Source organism: Cyanistes caeruleus, chromosome 9, assembly GCF_971803275.1.
Source record: "Cyanistes caeruleus chromosome 9, bCyaCae1.hap1.1, whole genome shotgun sequence".
Lineage (NCBI taxonomy): Eukaryota > Metazoa > Chordata > Aves > Passeriformes > Paridae > Cyanistes > Cyanistes caeruleus.
The window spans coordinates 21576667-21602545 of record NC_141709.1 but is presented as its reverse complement, the minus strand read 5'-3'; the positions used below and the strand labels follow the sequence as shown (position 1 = coordinate 21602545).

The 25879-nt window shown below is 37.2% G+C and overlaps 1 protein-coding gene across 48 annotated transcripts in view; it reads left to right on the top strand.

Moving 5' to 3' along the window:
• ADGRL2 (adhesion G protein-coupled receptor L2) overlaps positions 1-25879 on the top strand; it is a 389866-nt gene that overhangs the window by 265702 nt on the left and 98285 nt on the right. The window lies entirely within an intron of this gene.

Genomic DNA, 25879 nt, shown 5'->3' with positions numbered 1-25879 from the left:
ATCTCACATTATTCAGTAATTGATGTATAGTACATAGACTTCCTTGCTGGGTCTTTGTCATGATCTTACCAGTTTTTAAAGCAGATACGCACTTTACTTGGTCAAAATTCCTTGAATTTTAAGGCCAGATTTTCAGAAATACTTCTGGAAAGCTACCTTGCCTCCCTCTCTCTTTCTTTCTGGATTTCTGTAAGTAAAAAGGAGCTATTACATAAATAAAAAGTCCCTAAAAATGACAAGACCCAAGATGAAAAATTCATATATTTTATGCAGCCTTCCACACTCCCTGCGTAATTTCCTAAGCTTTCTTTCTAGACTTGCAGAGCTCGGGTTGTGCTGACAGACGAGCTTTGCTGAAATAGGTTGTTCATCTGCATGTGTGAACATACACATCTCTCAGGGAGCGCGTCCTCGGAGTCTTCACGGCGCTTTCTGAACTTGGGGAAGCCTCATTTCACTTAAACAGCTTCCACAGTCAGTTTCCCATCCCTCCCCTCCTTCTTAAATACTGCCAGGATGTAATAGAAAAGTGGCGTTTCCCAGATCTCGGATGCTTCCATCCTTGGTGGGATTCTGGCTCTGGGAGCTGCTGTACCCGCTGCCCTCTCGGTGTCTGTCCAGCCTGGGGACTGGGCTGTAATCCTCCTTGTACAGGAAAGTAAGTACAAACAGCTGGAAGGTGAAATGCTTTCCAGCCTCTTCCATAGGCAAGAAAGGTAAATGTGGATTAGGAGGTTGGAGTAATAAACTTTATGACCGGCTGGTTTGGTAATAACTGGTGCTAATTATAAATGCACTTACATTGCAAAAGTGGTTGCACTAGGTGAAATCTAAGGTGTAGGAAGTTGAGACATCTATTTATGGGCTTTTTTCTGAAGTTTTGAAGCACTAAGGATTTTTTAATTATTATTGCAATTGTTTCAAATCTCTCTAATGCATTTTACAAACATCCAGGTACTTGCAGTTTAATGCTGTGTGATGGTTGAAAACATTTGAAAGCAAAAAGGAAAAGCAGACAAGCAGCTTTCTGTGGTTTGGTTACGGTTGCAAACAGCAGGCTGTAAGGCTGTTTTATCTGCTGAGTTTGGAAAGGAAAAAGTCAGCTGAGAACTTCTGCAGACTGAATTTTTGCCATTTGCAGAAAGTTAATTTTCATTGTCATCTGTAATATTTCAAGTTCATTTTGTTCTGTCCCTGTTTTTCTTGCTTTTAGTAGCCAGTAGCAATCTTTTGATGCTTCAGTTGTGAATTTACTTTTTTAAAGTCTATACAAGAGCTGCTTTTTCAGCTAAAAGAAACAGGGAAGGAAATTGGGAGCAGATAACAGAATCATACCAAATTAATTGTAAATTCTTAAAATAAATGAAATACTGTGGCTCTGTATACTGGAAATGAATATTAATATAGAGTTGGCTTCCAGCCACAGAAGAAAAATGAATACTGCATTATTACACTTTCTCACAAAATTACATTGCCTTCTGCTTCAGTAATAAGAGATGCCAAGTATAACATGCTTTAGTAGCACTTCATGCCTGGAAATACGAACATGAACAAAGGTTAAAATAAGAGCATCTAACTTTTGCTAGAAATAAGAAAATCTTTAATTCTCTTGCTTGGAACATAGTTTTTTTTATAGAAATCTGATGCGTACATGAAGGTTGTTGCAGTTACTGGGGTAGATAAAACCTGGCTAAATTCCCTGCTGTTACATTTTAATGTTTCTGTATAGTTTAATGGAGAGAAAGGGGGGGGTGGAGGGGGGCTGGAAATGATCCTGGATGTGGACAAGTGATTCATTTATTCATATAATGAAACATTTTCCAATCAAGAAAAGGCTTTATTACTCTCACAGCCTTAACTTTAACTCACCAGGGAATCAGCAAGCAGGCACAGTTATACGAAGGCTGTAATTTTCTTTTACTGTTGCCTGTCCAAATAGGAATCATATCTTCAGATAAGAAGGTCTTGTTTTACTTTCTTTTTTACCTGGCTATGCAGTCCAGATGGGATTGCTTTTGAAACAGTCCATTCCTTCAGGTAAAATGCACCTGGAGCAGACAAGTGCCGACAGCTGGACAGGAAAACCACACTGAGTTATTATACACTTCTGGTACATCTGATCAACAACAATTCAATATTGTTGTGTTTGTTGTTACTGCCATCAACAGCAAGCATTGCAGCCCTAAATGAGGAAGAGACAAGAGGCTGGAAAAAGGAATGAAAAGCTCAAGTCATGAGCTAGAGTATTATTAATCTCATTTCTGAAAGTTATTTTTCTGTCCCTTTTTCTAGAACTTTCTATAAAGGCTTGTCTTTCAAACTACTGTTCTACTGCAAAAGGCAGATTGAAGGGACTGCCTTGGGAAGCAGTTTGGCTCAGTCCTGGGCAGGTGGCCCTGGCTGTGTTAGTCCATGGCTGAGTGGCCCTGGGGAGTTGGGGCAGAGCAGAGCTCCCTCTGCACTGTGCCAGAGCCCATGTCTGTCCCATGTCCATGTCTGTCCCACTCTGTGTCTGTCCCATGTCCATGTCTGTCCCATGTCCGTGTCTGTGTGTCCCATGTCTGAGTCTGTCCCACTCCGTGTCTGTCCCGCTCCCTGTCTGTCCCACCCTCTGTCCCACCCTGTGTCTGTCCCATGTCTGTGTGTCCCATGTCCGTGTCTGTCCCACACCATCAGGAAGGGCTTCCTGCTCCCAAATCCCATGCTGCTGAGTCCTGCCCCTTTACTCACCTGTTTCCTACAAACTCTAGAAAGTTAATTACTTTTGACACCACTTCTTTTTTTTCCCTCATTTTTTCCCCCTTCCTAATTAGGTGAAATAATCTAACAAGTTAAAAATTATCTGAGAAAATACAGAAGGCCAGAGAGTGAGATCACACATGTCTTGTTTCCATAGCAAAGGAGAGTAGAAAGCATATTATACGTATTATTGGTTTCTCTTCAAGCAAGTTAAGACAGATACACTAATATGCATATGAAAAAAAGATGTCAGAGCTAAACATTCTGGTGAAGATTGGTTTTTGGACGGTGCAGGTTTCGGTATTTTAAGCTTTATCTTGCTTACAAAGTCCACCTTCTTAACTAGCTTTTGATGCTGCTTGTTTTTATTCTCTTCTGCTGCTTGAAAAGCACAAGTGCTTTCGAAGCGCTGAAATAATTTTCTTTGCTAACATTCTGTTTTAACCAAAACCTTGGTTTTAACCAAGGTTTAATACAATTTAAATCCATTTTATTATGAATTATTATCTATGCTTTGTCCAAAGGAAGAAGCATCATGCTTTCATATCTATTTAATTCTGTTTTCCTAAATGGAATTAATGTTACTTAAAGAAATCCAGCTTGTCTTTGCTTCTGAATGTTTGTTTCAATGAGCATTACACTGAAAAGGATATATTCCTCTAAATTCCAGTTATGCCAGCCAAAGAGCTGAATTGGTAGCAGTTCTAAGTGCATGTTCCACGTTAGTGCATTTACTGAAGAAAATACTAAATACAGATAACGTACTTGGGGACACTACAAAGATATTTGCTATTTTAGTGTATTACTTCAGCTCTTCAGCTTCCTGTCAAGCCACTCAGATGTGCAGTGTCTAAGGCACGTGGCACAGGTCCTGAACAAACTGTAAAAGCATGTCAACTTTCCTACATGCTTACTAGCAGTATTAGTAGGACTTATTGCTATTAGTATAATTTAATTTCTAGCCATGGAATTTATCACAGTGAGGGCTCTGTCAGGCACCCAGTTAAGCAGGAACCACCTGGTTTGCAGAGGTTGCAAAGCATCCATAAGCACATCCAGCGTGCTAAGGCCAGACTGGTATTGCCCACTCTTTGGAGGATCACTGTAATAAGCTTAATGCTTTCCTTATTTATATCATTTAGGTTTAGGATTCTTTAGCAAATGGGGTTTTTTCCTTAATTGGTTAATGCAGATTCTGCAGAATTTTTCAGAAGAAAGCAACTATTGCTCTGAGTCCTGTTTTCTGTCCTGAAAGATCATGTCATTTTTCAATGGGATTTTCTGGTGTGTATTTATTTGGGACATCTCTCTTTTCTGAGGGAGGCCCAACATATCTCCTTAGAAGAAAATTGATCTAAACAGCAAGACCGAGCCTCTTCCTAAAGAAGAATGTCTGTTAAGCATTTCAACTTCATTTTCAGAAAATATAGACTGACAGTCTGCTTGGAAAATCCAAAGATACTTTAACATGCTGGCAGTGAATAACCTTTTATATATTCCTGGAGTAGTGAGGTCTGCAGGATTCTCTGCTGTAACATTACATTCTTGAAACCAAAGCAAAACCACCGCTATTTCAAAATGTGGAAGAACCATGTAGAAGGATGCATGAAGAACCATTTTAAGTACTGTACTTACATTTAAATGAAAATTTGCTAAGAAGCATTAATGTAGGAGTCTTAAATTTAAGCAAAGAAAGGAGTATAAATGCATAATTACTATGAGATGAGTAATAGTATTACTATTTTGATATGTTGTCTTCTCTGTTACTGAAAAACATTTTCCTTTATGAGGGGAGATTCTGCATATTCTTGGGCTCTGTGTTCAGAAGAAAAAACCCCTGTAATGTGTAAAATGATAGAAGTGCAGTGTGTTGTTCTAAGGGCAGATGCTGTATTTTTAGAGCCCTCTAAGCTGCTATTGGAGTTTACTGTCTTTAGTTGCTGTAACCTTGGTGGGTCTCAGTGGGTGAGGTGAGCTGTGCTGATGACCAGTGCAATGAGAGGGGCTTTATTTAACCTTCAGCTGACCTGCACTGACATCATTGCCTAAGGGGCTTTTCTTTTGTTAAATGTAAATCTGGGAATATTTTAGATTAGTTTATTGTGATAAAGGGACCTTTGCAGGAATACAGTAGCAGAATTTGGACATGTCTTTTAAAAAGCAAATAGGCTTTATTAGTATTCTATTACTAAATATGGGAAAATATATGTTACTTTTTATTGACTTATATTTTAAAAATATTTAATTTTTCATTTCTGTTTCTTGTCAAGTGGAAGAATGTTGCTTGTCTTAGAAACAAGGTTTTTTTATATAGTTTTAACATTGTTTATATTGTACTTTCAGGTTATAATGTAAAATATAACTGACTGAAGCATCTGATATCAATGAGAGCTTCAGCACTGGCTTTCTTACTGTATTTAGTGTCCTTATGATCAGATTATAAAAATTATCATAAAGTATAATGATTTCAGTTATAATTGTTGCCAAATTCTGCAAGCACATAATGGGTTTTATGTTTGCAAGTAGATCCACTGATGCTCATGGTCTACCTCTGTGAGTAAATGGCACAGAAAGTAATAGTCTGTGCTAATTGTATATTGCATGGATGGATGTCTTGATAGCAGGAAGCATATGTAGGATGAAGGCACTACAGAAAAACGACTTGCACAAACAGCTCTAAAATATGTTTCATGTATGTGCCCACTTCCGTGTTTGCGCTAGCGTTCCAGATTGTGTTACATGAGGAAGAGGAGATAAAACTGTTCACAGAGAGAAATTCATGGCTTGTCCATCCATACTCCCATTATATAGCACTTAATAGTATAGGAGCTCCTGACAATGGCAATGACACACTTAAAAATTGTCTGACCTTTTGCAGTGGTTAACTGGTGTCATCTTTATTCATCAGTGTTGTTTTTGTAGGAGAATATTTGCAGTTGCTCCTCTTGTTTGTTTTTTTTTGTTTGTTTGTTTATTATGTTTGGGTTGATATTTTAAATGGAACTCAAGAATACTGAATACTTTTCCAATCATAATTCATTTTTTTTCAGGAAAACTAAATTTTTTACATTTTTAACACAGGATGTATTTTGTACGTGTGCCACTGTAGATGAGCCATACCTGAAATTCACAGACATAGTATGGTAAATTGAATATGCAGTTCTTTTTGATAGCAAGAGCTGAAAAGATCCTTTTGTGTGAGGTGTCCAAATTGCTGCCATTACAGAAAGAGTCTCAAACTGCTCCATTGGCTTTCAAAACCCAGCTCTGCTAAAGCTCTGTGTGTTTTTATAATCTCAACCTCCTTGATTTCATTTGAAGTATAAGGAAATGGAGCTGTATGAATGTTAGCTCTGCTTATGGCTCCTTCTTTCAGCCAGGGAGACAATTCACCCATGTCCCAGTGACATGAAGGTAACCCATGTCAGTGCACATGAGGGAGTTGGCTGTGGTAGAGGAGATTCCCTGGCTGATTCTTCTGAGCGTGGACCAGTCCAGGTGGTTGGGGATGTTTAACTCTTTTTGTTTTCTCAGACTATCCTGGTGTAATAATCCCTGATGTTTTCTTGGTGTATAAAAGATGTGTGGAGGAGACTAGTTGGGAAGCAAAATGAATTTTTTTTTTCATCTGTTGCCTGAGCAACCCATACATGTGAGAAACCCGGGGGGACCACATAACTTTCAGTTGTTGGATACAGCGCTCGGCAAGTTTTATGAGGGATCTTGACGATGGAAGGGAAGCTGGCTTTTGTGTTCTCCCTTGTCAGGGATTTTGATGTCTCTCTCAGGAGTTAGGTAGTTTTGTTCTCTTCCATCAGAAAGTACAATTAATGCAAGGTGCTGTTGGAGCAATTTTCTTGTTAAATTTGAATTAGGTAATTCATTTAGGAAACCTGAGAGGAAGTTGACACTGAAACCAGATTTGCCTATGTGCTGCACTTTCATTTGGAAAAGCAATGGGAAATGTTTGCCTTTTATAGGCTTCAGTGCTGTTTCATATCGCTTCTGTTTTAACCATCTTTTTGAAAGAGCTTCAGACAGATTTTCCTGTTTGCTGCTGATCCTGTGTGTCTGACTAGATCTGCCTTCCGCTGCTTTTCTCCCATTGAGCTACCCTGTTTCCTTTAGCTTAGGCTTGTGAATTGCAAAATGTTACTTTAAGAATTAAGTGTCTATTTATTCTGCAACATTGTAGCATTTTACAGTGAAAGACTACTGGAAATCTGGGTTTCTGGCTGAGGACTGATCATGCTTTTTAGTGGCCTAAGATAAATACGCTTTTAGTAAACAAAACTGAACAGTTTGTTGCTTACGCTTTTGCATCATTTAATTTGCAACAGATGAAACTGGCATGCGTGAAGAGTGAAGCATGGAAAGTACTAGAGGGCAAACGTGTGGTTTGTGATGTGGATTATTACCCATAAAGATGGATAGGGTCCACAAAACATCACTTCATGTATTAATGCACCAGCTGGGGAAAAAAAAAATCTATCAGCATACTATATCATGCATAAACTGATTGGTTTAGGCCTTCAATTCAAATCCTGCTCAGTAATCTTCCCTATCTTCATGCTAGTCTGAAGATCTGTATTTGTATACAGATCTTCCTATATATAAAAGGCACATTTTTGTACATTTTACATTTTTAAAAAGTCACTATTCAAAAGGCTGGAAGTCATCAATGTGTAAACTGTCTTGAAGGATTTATCATCCAGTGTTTTGTTCTGCAGTGTAAACTGAGTGCCGACAGGAAAACAGTCAGAAATGCATCTAAGCAGCAGTTTTCCTTTACTGCTTACAAAGTAATCTAAAAATTAGCAATTATTTTGTGCTTTATGCATAACAATATAATAATTATTTTGCTGTGGTAATTATTTCAAATTTCACACTGATAAATCAAGTCCTGACTCAGACCCAAGAACAATACCTGTTATGATATTTAGTCTTATCTCTTTGATGCATTATTTTCTACTCTTAGATTTGTGGTGGATCCATTTTAACTGCATTTCTGTGTTGCCTTCTTTTAACAAAAGGCTTTTTGAAGCATGAAGAGAGACTTTCTGAATATTTGCTGTTAAAAATTCCTCATCACATTAATGTTATTTGTAACAGACTCAGTGATTCTGACTTTATTTTCCTCAGAGCTTCATCTGTTTTGATTCTTTTTATTCCTGTTTTTTATATGTCTGATTAAAAATAAAATAGAAAAATGTAGAGACAATAACTGGGAAAAACTAGTAAAGAAAATCTTTGGTCAAGGGATGAATGATTATGACATAATCAAAATTAATTCTCTTGATTCTCTTTCCATCTGGAGTAAGGGATAAGGTTGTAACAGAGGGAAAAAAAGGTGCATTTAGAAGCATTCAAGGATGTTAAGCAACAATAAAACTCTGTAACCATTTAAATGACAGCAGCTGACTATTTGAATTAACTTTGTGTTTGGCTTAATTTTGGGGCCTAATTATTCCTAACTTACGTGAGTAGATTTCAATTATACAATACTGCAGGGATTTGTAGCTAAGGCAACTAAAGGAATCATTTTACATAAAGTACTTTTGTTCAACTGATTAGGCAGGTAAAAATGGAATGATAGAAAATGGGAATTCTTGTCTGATAAGGGCCAGTGAATTGTTACCAATGACACTATGAAGAAATAACACAAGGAAATGTTATTACTGAAGATTTTGAGAATTTTTTGCAACATGTTTATATCGTGATAGGGTGGTGTTAGTCATCTTTTCACAAGAAATCCTCTGGAGTATTGGCAATATCTCTATCACTAAAAAGACAATGAATATTTTTGTGGTACCTTGGTTTGGCCTGCATGAAGTGGATATTTCAAGAAGCTTGTTAACTAAAAATTTTGTTCTTAGAAGGACTTTTTAATATGTATTTTTTTTATGCCAGTTAAGCATTTAAATGGGCAAAAGATCCTATCTTCATTGCGTGATATTTCATGTTTTAGACATAAAACCATTTTTAGACATACAATTCATCTCCAGCATCCCACTTATTTAGAATTACTGTTCCATGAAAATAGTTCTCAATTATGCTACATTCTTAAGATAACCTGGGGGAATTAAAAGTGAAGGAGGTATTGGAATAAAAGCCTCTGGAATCAATTCCCATTTTAATGCCCACACACATATATACCCTTCATTGGAAATTAATTTTTCAACAAATTACCTGCATAGTTAGAGCTTAAACCTGGGTAGTTTTATTCATATATAGGTAGGTATAGATATAGGGAGACATTTTTGACAGTGTGAACATATTTCTTTTTTATTCTTTGAGCATTTATAGAGTCATGCCTCCTAAATTAGATCTGCAGCATAAGTAGGTGTCTCCTTTTGATGATAGTACACTAACTTCCCTAGATTTAGAATGCTTAATTTTGTTTTCCCTCCCTATTTCAAGCTCAACTTTTTCAGTCTTCTCAACCAAAATATTGAAGGTTACAAGAGTGCTTGTTCTGCTGACAACACAATAGCATGTCTGCAACCTAAACCATTAAGTCTGTTTTTAGAGCTGTCAGCTTTGCCCATGTCACTTGAATATACACCTAAACCTTACAGTCAGATACTTTAGGAGAAGCACTGCAGTTGTTTTCTGTGTTTGTTGTGTTTAGGAGGTCAGAACCTGGAGTGCCTCTGATGAGGTTAATGGAAGGCTTTGATGCTGTTTAAAGGGAGGAAAAAAAACCCCACTCATAAAGCATATGGTTAAAATGTGTAACAGCAATTTCTAAATTAGATCCCAAATCAATGCTTAAAATCAGACAGTAATAAATGCCCTCTCTCCTCCATCTTGACAAATACCAGTTTTTTAATGGAAAATTCGTATTTTTGATCATATGTCTGTTGTTAATGTATTAATGTTACACGCTTTCAATTAGAACCACTGACAAGTTATTTAGGAAAGTCTCTGGAGCATGGGGAGATGTGTACAGCTTCTCTGTGTCTGGTGTTTGCTTTGCAAAGTGAAAGTATTAAGATTTAATTATCAGAAGATGTTTGCAATAGGCAGTGTGCCCCCGTCAGGGGCGAGGCTGCAGGTGCCCCGTGCCCCTCCGTCCCTGCCTTGGGAGCTGGCATCACAGAGGGAGCGCGCACATGGGTGGGCTGAGCTCGGGACACTGAGCTGCAGCATTTCCTTCTGATGCTGGGAGGAGGTGTTCACTCCTGCTCTGTCATGCCCTCAGCTCCCTTGTGGTCTCTCTGGCACCCCTGTGGTGGACTGATGCAGGAGACAGCCTTTCTTTCTCCTTTAGGAAGAGCTTTCCCCCAGCCTCTTCCCTGAACCGTGTCTCCCAGGCATTTGACAACTGGGAGAGGTGTAGGTCGTGGTGGAGCTGTCAGAGTGCTTCACCCTTAAACAGAAGAAAAAACAGTGAGATCTGTGCATCCACTGAAGCTTGGAAGCCATTGTGCCAGCTGAATGGGCATTTTCTTTTTGAGACAGAAAACTGCTCTAAAACGTGCCATTCTTCATCAGAATACAGTACCAGTTAGACAGTTAACATGATTAATGTTCCTTTGTGGGACCCTGTCATTTAAAGTCAGAGTATCTAGATCCTGGTTCTCGTAGATTTAGTTATGAAGATGGTGAAGGGGATCCCAAATTGTCTGCAAGGGTTTACAAGTACAAATATGAAGATAGCCTATACGTCTTTATAAGGGTATGGTTGGGTGGATCCAGAGTTGCATTTGATTTCTGTCTTGAGGAGGGAAACAAGATTTTTCCAAGGGTTCATTTCTCAGATAAACTAGCCCTTTCAAGACTGCTTTAGGGATTTTACAAGTGTGTGTACTTTTACTGAAACAGAAATTGCCTCATTATATCTCAGTCCTTCAGATTTTTTTTTCTTTCACTGGTAGTCAGTACTGGAAGCCTCAGAGGAAAATGCCAAAATACTTAAATGCACAAAGTACCCTGCTTAGAGTGTGCATTTCTTAATTATCCACTGTCACTGAGTGCCAGTAGATATTTCTTGATTCATTGCTTAGGATTTAAATAAAAGTATTTAAGTTTTAATTTTGTGTTTTGGAGTGCATTACTGTGGCCATGAATCTCCTTGCCTTTTGTCAACTTCACTTTTTAAGGACATTATCACAAAGCAGATTTCTCCATCTTTCACTTCTCAATGCATTTTCAGATCATTTAAGGAGTATAGTAAATAATACTGCTGCCTTGTAAATTTTGCCATCCTGTCCTCTCCCTCCACCCTCTCCATTATCCTTTTCTGATGATTGACGCCACCTCACAGACCTCAGCTGTGCAGAGGAAATCATTCTGCTTCTCTGCATTGTCTTCCTTAGTCTTAGCTGGTCACCTAATTCAGCAAACTCCTCACTTCTCACACAAAAGACATTTCCTACTTTTGTTGTACTTAAGAAGTTTCTGGGTGTGAAATCATTGGAAAGTATTTTGGAAAAAACACCTGTGAGTTTAAGATGTGTACAGAACAGAGGTATGGAAAAACATACTAAAGAGTCAAAAGACAAAAACAGTCATAATTTTCCAGTTTGTTTAATTTTATATATTGGTACAAGTTACAGTGCCAGATACTTTCCTTTAATGTTGCAGAACAGCTATAAATTTTGCTATATCTAATTGAAGCAAACTTTTTCTGCTCAGCAGTTTTTTGGTTTTTTTTATTCTTGCTGAGCAAGTAGTGTGTTTATATGAAAAATACTTTTACATATAAATTTGGTTTATGGATGTTTAAGGGCTTATAATTTTCCCTTTAAACTGGAGCTTAATTTTTTATATTTTTTTTTTTAATGGAAAGATTTTATGGCCAACACATGCCCCATGAGAAAATGAAGAAGCTACAGATGGTCCAGAGTAGAGGGTCTGTTTCATACATAAAAGCTTCATGTCAGCATTTCAACAGAGCAGTTTCTTAGGGTATCTCTGTTATCACTGACACTTTCACATTGACAAGCATATGGGATGTAGTGCTGAATGTGTAAATTGAAATGATCACATCTAGCATTTCCCTGTACCAGGTGCCAGCTTGCTGCTGCAGCTCTGCACTTAATGTTGAAGGAGGAGTGCTAGGAATAGTTTCATTTTCTAATTACCTCTTATCTCCAGCACATAGTCCTTGGGCAGACAGCTTACCCAGGTGTTTTTGAGAACACCTATCTGGGCAGTGCAGGACTGCAGGTGGTCCTGTGGTGACAATACAGAGTGCAGAACTTGTAAGAAATCTCCATCCATCTGTGCATGAGGGTTTTTTTCCCTCTTTTTTTTTTTTTTTTTTTTTTTAAGTCTTCAGTGAAGAACAGAAGATAAATTTGTGAGAATTTTTCTGTCTTTATAAAGTTTGTGTGAAAAGCAGAAGACTGCTATTCCACAGCCCATGAAAAATGTGTGCATGTGTGTGTTATGTTTGAGAGGTTTGTGATAACAAACCTGATTGTCCTGTCTTGTGATTTCAGTGGAAAGAAAAGAATGTACATGCCAGTGAGAGTTTTGCAAGGACCTGCAAGTTAAAATAAATAAAATGCAGTGGTTTAAGGAAGAGGTAAAACCTAAATTGCCTTTCAGTACTCCTTTTCCAGGATCCAGTTTAACAGGATTATATAATTTTACTAGTAACACTTTGATCTGCCATTTATACAAAAGGCAGGGCTTCCAAAGCATTTGCCTTACATGTTCTTTTTGGGCTAGACTTAATCACTTGCAGAACTGATAATATTTTCTCATTCTTTAAAAATTCACATTAGAGTCTTATACTTAATAGGACTGTGGTTTGAGTACAGAATGTTAAAAGGAACCATTTAATTCATAATCCAGTAATTCAGACAGCTAAATTATCCCTCTCTTTACCTGATATTTATTGAAATTAATCCAAAGACACTTCAGAAATGTTGCTGTCATCCAATTGCCCTTTTAGGTTTCTTTATTGCTGTGCACAACATTCCTTACTATGCATAAGTGCAACATCTATTTGTTTATGATTTCTCCTTGCATTTTTCCACCCTTCTTATGGGAGTTACAATTTTCATTCTTAGGCATTATATACAGGCTAAAATTCATGGTGTTTACCCATGAATCTGAGTGAACTGAACGTCTCAGTTATATATTTGCCCAAGACAATTTTATTTGTAGTTGCACCTTTACACTTGTTTTATTTCTTGCCTCTATTTTTTAATATTTTCTAGCACTCAGAAGGTGTTACATAGCAACTTGTCAATTAAAGAAGAAACACCCCACACCTAATAAACAAAACCAAGAAAAAAGAGCCCCCCCAAAACCAGCCCAAAGGGAAAAAGAACCCTCAACCTGTAGTCCCAAATGAAATGAGGCTGGAGAAGTACCTGAGCATGCAGTTACTCCATGCAAATCTGGCTGCCTTAAAGCTCGGGGTGTGGGTGTTTGTGTCATGGAGTAGATCTCTTCTCTTTGTATGTCTGAGCTACTGCCAGTGCATGTTCTCTGCAGAGGCCAGGTTGCTTCGTGGGCTTGGGGTTACAGTGTGCCAGTTTCTGGGTGGGTTCAGTCCCAGCAGTTCTCTGCCCTGCTCTGGAATTGGGGTGTTCCTCCTGCAGCCCAGCCTGGATCCCCCAGTGGCCCTGTGCTGACAGGACCTGGGGCTTGGCCAGCTCCAGCAGCTCCAGCCTGGTGTTTCCAAGCCCTGGGAGTGGCGAGGCATTGATGGGGACATGCAGTCCAGCTTTATCAGGGATCAAATTAGCTCTGAAACAAATGCCTCAATCTCCTGTCGGTGTTCTAGTTTTTTACAAAGCTTCAGTTTTGTCCTAAGAGCAGGTATTTTTAAAAGTGTTGATAATGCTTAGAGATGGAGGCAGCTGCTTCGTTGTAGGTGCACTCTGTGGGTCCTTAGGTGTTACTGAAAATGTGTTAATGGATGCCATTAGGCATTGTACCTGTATTTTAGGTGCTTAAAACATAGTTATGAGACTGTGAGAGTGGTGTTTTCCAGCTCTTGTTTCTGCTGAAGTTCATTAACCTGAAGGAAATGGGTAAATAACAAAGACCAAAAAGCATCTTGAGCCTAGGAATTTATTCCAGGCCTCTGAAGAACTCATTTACCTTGTTCAAGGGGTCAGTTCTTTCTATGACTCCTAGACCAGGAAAAACAGGTTTTTTCAGAGAATACCTCCAGGCCAGGTAAGGCCCCAGACCTTTTAACTCTGATTTTCATTATAATGGCTTTCCCAGTCCAGGCTTGAATAGACATCTGGGAAGCTGATCTGTTCATCCTGAAATAGCCTGAGCAGAAAGTCAGATCAGCCATTTCTCATTTCTTGTCTTTCTGATATTTGTTGTAGCAGTTTCATGAGTTTTGCTGTGAGGTTTATGAGCTCAGCAGGGACTGATCATGTAGAAACAAACTGAATTCAGAGAAAACCGGACACTTTCACAAAACCACAATTTTTTCACTCCTTTCCAAAACTCACTATACAAAAACATGTCTCTAAATTGAATAAATGGAAAATATTCATAGTGAAATATTTTATATTGGAAAAAGATTAAGTGATTTTAAAAGTAATGTTTATGACATCATATTTTAAGAGCAGCAGTTCTTAAAATTAAGAAAAAAAGATTAAATTAAAATTTTAATCTTAGCATATTAAGCAAATTCAATCTCTATATCCTTTAATTTAAATTTACTGCTTGCCTTTAGTACTATGCTGTGTTATATCTTATAACTTCAATATAATAATTATTTGAAGGGTGGTTTGGTTTTTTACATTCTTGCGCTGCAATGTGTGTTTTATTTGGCTTTATACTTTATTTTTGCTCTTCATCTTTATATCATTAAGACTATTTTGAAGAGTGTGTGGGAAGAGATAGAGGTTGAGCTACAGAAATAAACTCTTCCATTGTTTTCATCATACTGGTATTTCCTATGGTCAACATGTAATCTCCTTTGTTCTGCCAACAGTTGAAAAGTATTTAAGCACATTATTGTGCAGGTCAGTTCTATTTCAAGATGGAGCCATCACTATTCTCACATATTTTCTTATGATTTCATTATTCACATAGTGAGGGATGGCACTTTCTGTGCTCAGGTTGTGCTGTTCCCTGCAGAAGAGGCTGGATTCATGCAGAAGGCAATAGATCAGCTATTTTAAGAAACACAGACTGAATTCTTTCACCTTTTAACATGGCATATTTTCTGTTACTGAATTGTAGTGGATCTGAATCTGAACAAAGGAATTGGTTATTACAACTGTAGTGGAATTGCAGATTTGTTTTGTTTACTGCTTTCACTTAAGTTTCAGCTGGAAGAAACTGCATTTTGTAGTGACAAGACTTCCCAACTGGTACAAAACAGTAATGGACAGGCAGTGTAGATGCTAGCCAAAGCGCTAAAAAAGAAGCATTAGGCAATATGTAAGACATGTATATGCTGAATACTTCTAAATATATGAGATTTATCATCTGAAGTTATACATTATATTAAATCTTGTATCTCATTTGAATGAAACATGATGCTCTGGTTCAAGAAGCGTGGCATCCTACTTCATTGCATTTTTTAAAAAAATAAATTTTTACTCCAGAAAGCAGAAGGGGGGAATATAAATTTCCATAGCTGTATTTGATATGACCAGATTTGGAAATTGTGAAAGGCAGAGAGAGTTTTGATGGAAGGGAGAGGAAGGTAGCCCTAAGCAAGTGCTGTGAGCAGCCCTGGAGGGACTCCATCTTTAACAAAGGAACAGAGAAATGTAGCTGTGAATAATTCTCTGAAGCAAGTTAGCTATGGGTAAAGGAGGAGCTCAAAAACCTGCAAGTAAAGCAAGACAAGTGCAAGAGCTAGGAAGGGTTTGCTTGGGAAGGAAGCTCTATTTTTTTGCTTTTGTATTTTATTTAATTCTTTTCAGTTTTCCAATCAAGGAAGTGACCCTTTCACACCTCTTAATTTTTAAAAATGTTTACCTACCTAACCTGTGCAGGGCATGTTCAGGACACGGGGCTGACAGCGCTGGGATGCATTTCCTGCTCAGTTGCCAGCAGCAGCCTGGCAATTGGGATTATGACTGTCACACCAGAGAAAAATATTCCCCTGGCTGATGCCTCATAGGCAGCAAGGTGCCCTGTTTGGCAAGAGGCAGATTGCAACAAGGCAAGATGTTCCTGCAGGGTGGGAGGAAGAAAATGCTTCTTATGCAGGAAAAGTGACAGCCTCTCAGGCCAAATAATTGTGTGCAAGAGACTGTTGTAATGAGTAACATGCAGTTTCTCACATGGAACCTCAAAATAATGAAAAACAAATATCACAGCTTTTCTAGTTCATTTTTTTGTGAGGTTTGGAATATTTGGAAGGTGTCTGAGGGAGAAAAGCCTTTGTTCACCTACTCCAGCTTTTTCCACAGCTTGAGTAGGGTTGATGCAAAACAAACAAAAACACTTAGCCATATGAACACAATACACTTTTAAACAAAGAGTAAAACCAACTGAATTAGCACTACAATTAAAATATGTCTGTAGTGTTTTTACATTGTTGATGCTCTAAAGGAGTTAGAAATGGTAACATCTTGCATCTCTCTGAATTGGGTTGTTAGCTGTAATAATCTCATGAAAGATCAGTAGCCTCTCAATTCCTCATTGTCTGCAGGATTTTCATTTTTTCTCTAATTTCCCTTTCAGCTGTTTTTCTATATTTCTGGCTTGTCTATAATTAAAAAAAAAAAAAAAAGAAAAGAAAAGAATTTTAAGACTCGTGTCTATTTTTTTTTGCATTGTTTCCCTTTGGGGCAATTCTTAATCTCCCAGAAGCATCAAAACATTCAAGTTAATGTTGGTTTAGTGGCCAGTCCAGATAAGAGAGCATTCTTTAGTGCATATTCTAGTGTCTTTTTTTTCCCCTTTCACCCAGCAGGACTGTGGATTTCTAGAAAGATTTGGAGTTTGGGCTGCAGATGTGTTCAGCTGCTAGGCTCTGCCTCCCACCAGCCTACCCTATTTCCTTGCCAATTCAAACAGCACTTTCCAGATTTTCTTAATGAAATTCAGTTCACCTTCCTCAGCCTAAAGTGAGTACTAGAGGGATGTATTAATTTAACCTAGAAACTTGATCTGTTAGTTATCTCAGTTCTATCAGCTTAGGTGCTTGTTCAGACTTGGATCCAAGTTGCAGGAGTGAAAATTTCTTGCTGGAAATTTTCAAATTATTGAAATATGAAAGAATTAAGTTGTCTCATTACTCTTCACTTTACAGAGGTGAGAAGTGTGTCAGCACCTTCCCAAAATGAATGGAAGTCTTTAAGATAGGGTTTATTTTTTTTTATTGGTTAAATTTAATTTCTTCCCCAGGTGCTTATTAATTTTTGCCTTCTTTACCCATCTAAGACTCCTGCTGAAATAAATAAGAAGCCATGCTGTGCATCTGGAGGCAGTGCATGGCCCTTTGGAAGTGTTTTGCTGTAGGGTCTCTGCTGCTGGGGTGCAAGTCTTATAATTTGAAATACATATTCGGCATTTTAAACCATAAGAGAAGTTAAAAAAATGGAAAAAAAAGACATGGCTATGAAGCTGGGTTTTTTTCATCTGCATAAAAAACGTGGTTCTCTTGTTAACATTGTTAATGCAGTTAGTAAGGAAAAAACCTGGCTGAAACAAAGTTATGTATCAGTAAAATTCAAAATAATTGGCATCAAGGTAGTAAAAAAAAATAGTCACTGAGTTGTAGCTTATTTTTAAAATTAAGACTTTGAAGTTTTTTAAAAAGTGTGGTTTTTATTTTGACATAATTATATACATGTTACCAGCATTTCAGTGAAGACGACATTTCCTGAAACAAAACACATCATTTATAAAGGCTGTTGAAAACTCAGCTCTCAAATTATTCTGACTTCAGTGGTATGAATTACACATATAAGCAGAGCCTTTAACATAAAATGACTGCGGCACCGGCATCATCTTTCATCTCCTTTGCCTGCCCTGTCTCACACTTATCCCATTGCTTTAAAAGGTCATATCTGTTAGTATAAATGGTCTTGTACCCCAGTACAAGTAATAGAAAGGAAAGGCAAAGGAATCTCTATTATGCAGGATTATCAGTGTGTTGCTTTGTCTATACTTCAGTAATTATTAATTCAATTACTAAATCTTTCAACTACTGTGTGTAATAAAAATCTGAGATTATACTCATTTGCGATTGAAATAAGCCAGTGTAACCACTTAAAAAGGATGTTACCCTTCTTTCCATCCCTGGGACCTGTTTTCTACTTTAGGTTGCCCCTCCCTACAGAAATGTGGTCTGAACCCTGATCAGTTATGCAGCATGGGTGATCCACTAGCACCAAAAAAAAAAAACCAAAAAAAAAGCACACACCACAAAACACCTAACCTATGCAAGGGAGGAGCAGCAAAGATGAAAGGCAAAGTCTTTTTTTCTTTTTTTTTTTTTTCTTTTTTTTTTTCTTTTGTGGTGATGCTTGTTTCTGCCATTTGAAAATATGGCCTTAGTCTTTTTAAACTCCATTTGTAGTTGGAGAATCGGATTTTTCCAAAGCAACAGGATGTGAGAAGGAAAATTGAAGGATAGAACCCATGATAGTTTTACTTCCACTTTTGGGAGGAAATGAGAGATTTTTATGACTCTTTTTATTTAAAGAGAAAAATAGAGCCCAGGTTGGATTTGATGTTTTGAGTATTCCCTTGCTTACAGTTTTGAGGTATTATCAGTTTTATAGGTGGATTTAATTTCCATGGAGTAAAATTGGTGCTAATTTGAACATGTGGCAGGCTACTGTGATGTTATTTCTTTCGCTGTTTTACAATTTCTTTTTCTGTTCTACTGCTTGATTACTTTTATTGTAAACCCACAAAACAGCTGGCATAATGCACAGATTAAAATTACACTTTTACAAGAATGATGAAGTGTTAAACTACTTTTACTCTGACATTTTGGGCGGCTAGATTTTAATTATTTGAGTAAAGTTGTTAATTCAGCTCAATAAAAGCCATATCCACATGATAGATGTAGATGTCAAAATGCCACAAAGGGTTCCCCGCCTTTGATTAGAGGTGTTACTATGAAGTTAAACCCAGATTACAAGAGCATCTTAAATTCTATTGATTCTGTCATCCTTTTTTCTAATGTGCTGTTCAAAATCAATGTTTAAAAAAAAGGAAAAAGGCAAAGAATGGCACTATATTCCCCCCTAGACCTGCTGGTTTCTGTGTAAGTTACCAAGAGACAGTCTCCACGTCTTTCAGTCAAGAAAGAACTCAATGAAACAGGGATTTACTCTGACTCGGCTGTCTTGCTTTAAGTTTCATTTTGTTATACATGCTTCACCCATCTTGGGATGTTGTATTGGAGCATGTGCTTGGGGGATGCAGCTGTCAAGCATTATTTCAGATAAACAGAGCCCCAGCTACATCCTATCAGAGAAACTGTCCAGAAAATCAGATACTGCTTCTTTTGAGGTTGGCTTGACTTTTGCTTACACGAAGCACAAAAGAGCTTACAGAGAGGAAACGTAGTCCTTGGCACATTTTGACTAGTTGCAAATTCATGAATACTCTGTATTCTGTCTTTGTTTAAGGCTTAGTCCTTCTGACCCCAAGCGTTCAGTTACTCCCTTCCCTTTCCATTACCTTGCAGCTTCTTTTCTCAGGGAGATAACAATGGTAATTCTCCTATGCAAATTATGCAATTCTTTAAAGCAGTATTCTTTAAAAAAGAATCGGTAGTATTTTAGGAATAAGAAGAGGTAAAGAAAGAAAAAAGCTCTCAGTGTAATGGGAGTAATCCTGCAGAGGACAGGTCACACAAAGTGGTTGCATCTTTTCCTTTTAAGTGTGTCTTCCAGTGTGTTTTGTTTGAACCTTAAGGGCATAACCTTCTTAGTAGTAACAGTTAAAGTTCACAGCTTATAGGATAAATATACCTATCAACCTTTAGCATTTGAACATGGAAGTGCAGTCAGGAAATGTCTGCTGTATTGAGCAGAACATTTTACTTCTAGCATTGTGATTCCAATCTTAAAATTCTGTATCTTGTGCAGCAGAATAAAAATTGGAAACAAACTTAAGCCAGTTGTCTCTATCCTGCTTAGAAGTAAAACTACTGTGAGATTTTTCCCTAAAAGTAAATATTAAAATCATCCTGCTTTACTTGCTTAAAAAATTATTTTAGATAGGGATTCTGCAGAAACATAATGTAAATGTTATGTTCTGTGACTTGACGTTTATTGCATTTCAAATTTTATGCCTCAAATGGATAGCTTAAATAGGAATTAGGACAAAATGATTATTTTTTTTTTTTTTTTTTTCACTTAAGTAGTTGCTGGGAAAGAGGGAATAGTCTGAAAATACCATCTTTAATCATGAATTAGAATGAGTTATGCCAAGAAGCTGTGGAGGCCATTTAGTATTTCAGAAACACAGCAGGGGAGCTTTTTTAAAAGACATAATTAAAAACAACGGATGATATAGGCTGTTATGGATCTTAGGTCCCAGGCTTACAGAATAACTGTAAGTTCCTCTAAAATACCTCTTGCTATGGTTGTCTGTTAGCATTTGTGTGACATTTCAGTATATTTGAATGTGGGGGTTTTAGTCAGTTGCAACTGTGTTGGTCACTTTTGCATTATTTTTGTTAAATATTGTTTGTTTGGGTTTAGGAAATAGATCTTTTGAGAGACTATTTCAATAACATAAATGAGTTTTGCTGTTTGGATAATCTTACTTTAACTAAGAGAAAGACTGAACCTCACCAGTGTAGGTGAAGTTACTTCTATTGTTATAAATGACGAAGTTATTCAGCTGAATAAAGGTCAGTATTTTTTTTCTCTAGTTGTCAAATTGTACATGAGCTGTTTGCAATCATCTCTCTACAGCTTTAGGCACAGACAACTGTGCTTTAAAACAATTCTGCATAGCTACACAGGGACATAACTGAAATTTCATTGTAGTATCAGCAGTTTTAGTAGGGACTATAGTATTGGAGGAAAATTTCTTTGCCACTAGCAGTGAAGATTAATGGGCATCTTTAAAAGATAGAGAACATAAATGCATGCATAACATTTTCAATCATATAACAACATTCCTGGAAAATGTTAAATGGAATTTTGAATTGGAGCCTTGTTTTCCTTACTGCAGTGTTGATGTATAATCAGTCTATACTGTCCTCTGAATCCCAGTGCCACATTCACCGCTGCAGACGAGGGGTAGGGATGCTGCGACGCCGACCACTGGCATCTTTAAACAGGATATTGTCTAATACAGTTTATAGCTTCATTCCCTGTGCCATTAAATAAATAAAGCATTCAGTATGTGCATCAGTGCCATCAAGCATGAATACCCTGGTGGACTGGGAATTAAATGCCAAGTGAGGGTCAGAAGCAACAAAGGCTGAATAACACTCAGCAAATGTATACATATTAGGTAAGGAACAGTGCCCCTGATGCAGAAGAAATTGAATAAGCACCTTGCAACGTCTAGATGGAGCATAAAGACTTCTTTTGTTTGCCTGAGCTGCTATCATTGACCCAAGCAGAATATTCCATTATTGAATGAACTGAGCAATAGTTTATTACAGGTAAAAAGAAATCTTGGGACCCCAAATTCTGCTGTGCTATTATACGCTTGGGCCTGATCATTGTTAAACCTGCAGCCCCTCAGGCCAAATGGACTAGTAAAATATATTTTGCAGTATATTCTCTTATCAGGCAAAACTTATTATTGCTGTTTTGTTAGATTTTATGTTTTGAAATACAGTTATAATTTCATATTCTTACGACGAATGCCTCTGTGCTAGTGGTGCTAGTTTTGGTTCTGTGAAATACTCTGCTTTCCCTAAATATGAAATATATATGTTAAGAGACAGTATTGAATTCAGCTTGAAGTTACTGCTGAAGCAGGTTTTCCTCATCTAATTTAAACTTTTTTTTTCTGAAATTATCAATTATGTTTTATGTTATAATATAAATGTAAAACAATGTGTCTAGCTAAAGTTCCTAGAGGCTGATGAATATAGTTGCTTCTTGATTGGGTTATGTTTGAACAGTTCCAGAAAAATGCATTCTTTTGTATATATTTAAATTGGTTGTTCTTCATTATTATAGTTTGGCTTGCTTCATATTACCCTGTAGTGTACAAATATCCTAGAAATATTATTTTTGGTATTAAGAATTAGCAGGACTGAGTGCTTAGAAGAGTTACCCTCTTTGCTTTGCTTGCCTAAAGTATGAATAATGAACTTTTTGGCTGATCTAATGTAGATAATTTTATCTTAGCATTCTAGTAGCCTTTTGATGCAACTGAAATTAAAAGACAAAATTTGTATTATGAAACCTTTGTTAAAACAGAGGGGCAAAAACTAAATTTGTGACTTTGTGGTAAGCTGAATCCAGGGATAATTATTGTTTTGGGTGAGTAGTAACCTGGAATGCTTGAGTACTGATAACTGTCTATGTTCCCATTTTTATTTTTTTTTTCTCCAGTCATCATATATACAAATTAAGTTGGTTGTAATTCTGACAGTGGGCTAGGAGAATAATTGCCAATAGTTAGTAGGAAAAAGCATTGTTATGACAGAATTTTCTGCTCAGTTACTTTAATGTGTTCTGCACAAAGACATTCAACAGCCAAAAAAGTCTGTGAATTGCCTGAATTGATGGGAATTAAATAATGGAAATTAAATGAAATTTGTTTTGGAAATAAAAATGGAAAAAAAAATCAATAATGCATCAAACTGTCATTAGAGACTATTCAGCTTCTTGCATAGTTTTAGTAACTTATCTCCTGAACTAAACTGGTGGATGTGCTGATATATGATCATACACACTTACCAAATTCTGTAATTTAATCCACACTGTAATTCAATAGCCTTTTGCCTAAGATGTTGTAATCTCTTTAGGATGTACTTATCCATGAAAGTAGAGCCTACCAGCCTATTTGAGACTATATGTGAGTGCGGAATTTCATGCCCTTTTAAGTAGTCTGATGCCCTTTTTGTTAGGTAGTATAAAAGATCTGATTTTGTAAGGTCTTGTTTCCTTAAAAAAACCCTTGAAATTAAATTCAGGTAAAATAATAAAATTAAAACATTATGGTAGTTGTTTTATTCCTGAAGGTGAGAGATTTCAGGGCAGATCCTCAATAAATGAGAAAAAGTTTAATTGCAAATTCAGTGCTCCCTTTCTCTTATTAAGATATCTTTTGTTTTCCTGAGAGTCTGAAAATGGACATATAAACCCTGGAATTGACAAGCATGTACTGCCTCCACTAATTCCTACCTCTGTTTGTACATTCAGAGCTAGCAGAAACATAAACAGGTACAATTCTGGGTACTTTAAGGCTTTCCTGTAATCTCTTTCAATGCTCTTTATTTGTGAATTGGATAACAACACAAAAAGGTCGAGCTGTTTTCTTGATTACTCAGTAGCACAGTGTCTTTGGCCAGAGCTACAGTAGGTTTGCAGCTGGTTATATGAAAAGGATATCCAGTGTTCATCAGTCTCATTGTGGTTTTGAAACTTTGATTCAGGTGTATAAACCCAGCAATTTGTTGTAATGAGGGGTGAGTGTTTGAAAGTATAATAAACAAGATTTTTATATCATTAGGACTGCTCACTGCCTAAGCAGGAAAAAAATTGTCCATATTATCTTATTTTAATGATTCTATTACAGTTTCCTGGAATAAATGAAATACTGAAATACAGACAATTATAACTACAATAACTGAAGCAACTGGAATACAGATACTTTTGAATTAGAAGGTAAATTCAAAGAAAATACATAATAAGGTTTGACTATTTTGAATCCAGTGAATAGTTAAAAAAAATTACTTAAAAAGGTAGCAGTTGGAATAAGCAAGAAATTGCTACTTGGCTGGATGTAAATGCAGACTGCAAAATCCGTAATATCATTTTTAACTGTGCATTTGTGAACTCCTTACCTTATTAGAAGAACTGGTATGGATCTAACATCTTCTGTAGGAAAACAACACCATGGTGAGCTTGTGGACATGTCCCCTGTCCACTTTTATCAGTCCAATGCCTCACACAGATGGATGTAAATATTCTTAATTGTAAAAAGAAGTTCTGAAGACAGACTATGAAATGTGTTTTTAGGCTCAACAATCTTAGGTCAATAGCATTAAAATGTGTTCTATCTTTAGTCAAAAACATCTTTTCCTCTTCATTTTCAACCTCTTCAATCCAGTCTGAATATAAAAGATGCCATTTTTTAACATTCTTGTGGAGTTAATAACTATAAATAAAACCCCAATTTATGTGGATTCTCAACAGCATATGATTTAAACCTATTAGAGTGAGTCTTCACACCCCTTCATCTATCCACGTCCATTTTTACCTGTGGCTGTTAATTTGTAAAATGATAATTAAGATTTTGTCAATTACTTTTTTTAAGTTGTACTAAGCGTATTGTATCAGTATGATGAACATGTTCAATTTGTGCTTGTATGGCACAATTTCTTCTTAGCATCCTGTAATCTCTACTTCATTATCCAAACAAGATTTCAACTTCCTTTTCAAGTACATCCTCATGATTAATTGGGCTATTAGCTAGAAGGTACCTCATGTGCCTGAAAGGGTAATGGAGCACTGATGTTTTGGGATGTGTGTTTTGTTGTCCAGAGACCAGAAGAGGCACCCCCAGGATTATGTCTACAACAGACTTGAGATACCCTGTTCATACTTTAATAAGCAATTGGAATGGGTAATCTGGTAATGCATCATTGTAAGTAGTGAGCAGTAATTGCTAGAAAATAAACTGAGATCTTACAAAACAACTGCGTGCATGCACTTGTGGATTTTCCCCGTAGGTCTGGAGCCAGGAATTGAGGCAATCACATTTGTAAAAGTATGTTTCTACTGAGAAAAACAGAGCAAAATGAAAGAAAATGTGTGACTAAGCTTTCTGAAAGTAGTGTTCTTTCAAGACTGATAGCCTCTGGCTAAATTCACATATCTTGTGGAAAATAATGTAGAATAAAATTTTTCTCATACATGTTTTCCCCTATTTTAGGAATAGCTGGAATGCCCATACACACTTTAAAAAAAATAAATACTACTAGAGTGTATCAATAAGTATTTCTGAACTGCTGATTAGTACCTTTCAAAACACAGTGTCTGAATGAAGTACCTGTAGCTACAAACTACACCAAAATTCTTAATATGTTAAATGGCCAGAGAGAGGTATTTCTGATAGTCTTTCTTTTTTTTGTCTTTAATTTTTTTAAAACTTTATCATTGGGAATGGTGGGCTCTGACATTCCACTGAAAGATCCTAAATCTGATAAATTAACAAAACAGCGCTGAGGCTGCCAAACACTTGTTCCCCCAGAAGTAACCTTTTCATATCCTGGACTGAGCACTTGGATTGTTTGTTTCATACAGAAGTTCAGGGATTTGTACCGTACATATACATATTTGTCACAGTATGTACCCAGGGTGCACTTTGAATTTCAGAAGCGGTCAGAAGGAATTGTTTTTAGTGTTCAGACAGGAGTGAGTGTTTCTCTTTGCTTTAGAACGTGCTGCTTTCAAACGTGCCCAGCTTCTTGGAGCTTCGTCTTACATTCTGCCATGTTTGTGAGCACAGCTGCTAGTGAGCTTGTCCCTCCTGTAGGTACTTAGCCACTTCACTCTCTCTATTGGGTGGATTTTGTTCCCCACATACCTGAAATTCGTAGATTCTGAGCCATTTCTGTAATGCTGTAATAGATGTTTCTCCTCAGAGGAGCTGCAGGTTTCACAGGTGGAGCTCTCAAGAGCCTCCAGACCCTCCCTGCAACCTCCCACACACAACGTGGGACCTCGGCACCCAGCGGGTTCCCAGCAGAGGACACCCCTGAAATGCTGTTCTCCTTCATTCAAATCCTGACTCCTGGCTCAGTGTGTTCAGCCTCCTCCGATCAGAAACTTCACTGTGGATCCAAGACAACTTCTTGAAACATTTTCTTGAACAAAAAAGTAAACCAGTAAAATTTCCAGTAAGTAAATTGCTCCAGTCCCTGCTGTGCCCACAGGTCCTCCCAGTCTTGTTCCTCCCAGGACAGCAGAAATGTGCCATTTCAATGGACCTGGCCTTGCAAATGCAGACAAGGGTTACTTTGCTGTTGACTATACAGTTTTATTCTTCTTGGTTTACACCAAGTTCAGCAGCTGCCCGAGTACAC